Consider the following 3291-nt stretch of genomic DNA (forward strand, 5'->3'; position numbering starts at 1 on the left):
CCCCCCCCTCTCATTTCTTTCCCACCCCCACACAGTCCCAGGATGAATTAAATACATATTAAGTCCTGAGACGATCTGTGCTGCAGCGAGTTCATCCTGGGTTTCTGATGGAAACGTGACCACCAGGAGGCGTCGGCGCTTCAGTCACGCTCTGTTACCGTCTTTGTGTCAAACCTTATTTTGAATTGTTTGGTTGAAGCCGTACAATTTATTAGAGAGATTTTTTTTTTTGTAAAAATGAGACAAAAACAAACCAAGTGCAGTACACCTCCGTGTCCAGCAGTGGCTCCACTGACTGACGCTTCTGCAACTAATGTGACATGATGAATCTGTCCTGGACCAGCAGCAGCAGCATTTGAACGTGGCCCANTACAGTCATGAACAGTCAGAGAGGACGACAGGCAGACACAGAGTCAGTCAGAGATGAGAGACTTTCTCCCTGGTCTGACCTCGTCAGCCGACGGCAGCTGTGTCTCAGTGAGGTCAGAACGGTGGAAGCCCAGGATTCGTCATGTCTGCCCGTGTGTGTGTGTGTGTGTGTGTGTGTGTGTGTGTGTGTGTGTGTGTGTGTGTGGGTGTGTGGGTGTGTGTAGTGGCAGATGTGTGTATGTATGGGTGTGTGTATTTTCCTTCTTACCGTCCAACTGAGTCCTAGCAGTGAGACCTGGTCGAACGTGTAAGAAGTCTGTAGACGGTAGTAGTACTGAAGTACTGGAGGATTTTAGTTGTTCATAAAATAAAAAAAAACACGGGAAAAACGAAGAGATAAAAACTGAGGACGAGTTCTTCTGTTAGTGAAGACCGTCCAGTCTGAGTCACGAAGGCTTCGTTAAGACGTTTGAAAGTATTTATACGAAGTCTGTGCTGAGTTGGATATTTAAAAGTACTAGTTTTGGAGAGTCCCACCAGTCAGACCTGGTCGTTGGATATTTAAAAGTACTAGTAGTTTTGGAAGTAGTAGAAAAAATACAGATCTGTTAAAGACATTTGGACCGTAGTTCATTTGCTTCAACCACAGGGGGTGCAGTTTCACACAAAACCAGACCTCCGTTCCATCTGGGTCCAATATGTTCGTGATTGATTGAGATGACCCACATTTCTTAAATATGACGAAAAAAAGATTTTTTGTACTTGTGTTTTGGATCAGAAAGACAAAGAACAGCAGGTAGATGGCGCTGTTTCTCACCTGTAGTGACTAATCCAAACTGTTTTGTCACCCCTTCCTCACCCTCCTCCTCCTTCTAACCTTTGGAGCCGATCAGACAGTGAATCACTCTTGTCTTTTTGCCCACCTGGGTTTACCTCAATTAACCGCAGGAGCAGCCAGGTAGTTCTTCAGGGTGACTCAGAGGCTGGAGCGGCGCCTCCTACTGACATGTAATGAAGTTGAGGACGGAGACATGTCTCTGGTCTCAGTGCACGGAGACAGACAGTATTTTAACTCGATTGGTTTAAATGACCAGGTTAACATCGATAACCAATCAGATCAGTTAACACAGTGTCTGAACGACGTCACAGTAAACGCACCATCGCTCCGGTGCTCAGTGTTATTTACACACACTGTGGGGAAGCGTTAAAACGTCAACACGTGAACAGTAGCCACGAAAACCCACCAACTCAGATGAAGATACGTTTGATTTACAAAAATATCTTTTCTCCAGTTTTCTCTAACTTCATTAACTTAAATTAATCGTTCACTCTGAAGTTTCTGAAGTGGTGTGAATGTGAGTGTGAATGGACGTTTGGACGTAGCGTAAAGATCACGGGGATTATGTTGTTGTTTTGTCGCCGTCTGACATCTGTCTGAGAACTTTCTGACTGACGTACAGACGTCTGTGGTCACTTTCTAAGTCAGACGTTAAGATAAATAAATAAATAAATAAATAAATATCAACTCCCCCGTGTTCCTCCGTGACGGTTCAGATGGTTTGCAGAAGCCCCGGGGCGGGGCGGGGCAGGGCAGGGCGGGGTGTGTTCTGTGGTCGTGGGGTAATTACACAAGTCCACTGATGCTCCTAAAATATCTGCCCCGTCCCTGTCACCCCAGGCTGGGCTGGATTACTAATCTAGGTAATCCAACCTGGGTTATCACTGTAATGTACCGTAACTAAACAGTCCCAGCACCGGGCCTGTGGTACTGTTGGTACCAGACGGTCCAACTCTGAAGGAACAGTTGATGGAACCGATCGTACGTCGAGTTAAAGACGAGTCCAGATGGGACCGTGTGTATATGAACACATGTACGTGTGTGTGTGTGTGTGTGTGAGCGTCACTCATGTGGTTTGGACGTTGGAGCCGTCCCACAATCTGACGACCACATGTGTGGACATGTTCATCTTTGTTCGTACAGAGTCGAAGAGTTTTATTTTATTTATTGATTTATTTTGATGTATTCCTGTAAGGAGAGTTAGCGCCACCTACAACAGAGGCGTTAAATTCATATGGAGTTCTAGTTCTTTTCTTTTCCACCGTCTCCCAGCAGCAGGTCCTCGGGTGTTGGTGTGTTTTGGTCAGTCTGGGCTGCTGGACTGGTTGGAATCAAACCCCAAACCTTCTAAATGAAGAAGATAGAAAGAAAAAAAAAATCACATGGGACCTTTTGACCTTTGACCCCCTAGTGTTTTTTTAATCTGCTGCCGATTCTTTATCCCCCTAACGGTCACATCACTGATGGAGTTGATGGTTTGTTTGTTTGTTTGTTGGTTCGTTTGTTTGGTTTTTTTTTGTTCTCGTTCCACTCGCGCTCGTTTTTTTTCTTTGTTCTCGTTCCACTCGCGCTCGTTGCCTTTTCGTCTCAGACGTGAAGGTTCTGCAGGTTCTGAGCAGAGGTTTGACCTTTGACCTCCTGCTGGGACTGAGAGGTTTATTTATCCACTTCTCTAAACATCCGTTGTAAAATTGCTGTGTGTTTATGTTTGCACGTGTGTGTGTGTGTGTGTGTGTGTGTGTGTGTGTGTGTGTGTGTACCCGTGCACGTAACTGGGAGTAACTCGGTGTTGTACTGCGTCTTATCGTGACAGAGTACTTTAAGATAAAAAAAAAAACAGTGAAAGTTGGCGTCCGTTGATCCGTCGTTGACGTTGATGAGTTTCAGTCCTCGTCCTTTTGTTCCTCTGCTGCTGCAGGTTCTAATCCCCGTCTCCTTCGACCCTCGACCCTCCGTCCCTGAGACTGTGTTTCAGGGAAAATCTTCAGGATGATGTCAGCAATCCTCGCGCACACACACACACATCGGTATAATGAGAAAAAGGTGCAGCACAGAGCCTTTCAGCACCGCTGGACTACAGGCTC

Source organism: Cynoglossus semilaevis, chromosome 16 (assembly GCF_000523025.1).
Source record: "Cynoglossus semilaevis isolate Cse_v1.0 chromosome 16, Cse_v1.0, whole genome shotgun sequence".
NCBI lineage: Eukaryota > Metazoa > Chordata > Actinopteri > Pleuronectiformes > Cynoglossidae > Cynoglossus > Cynoglossus semilaevis.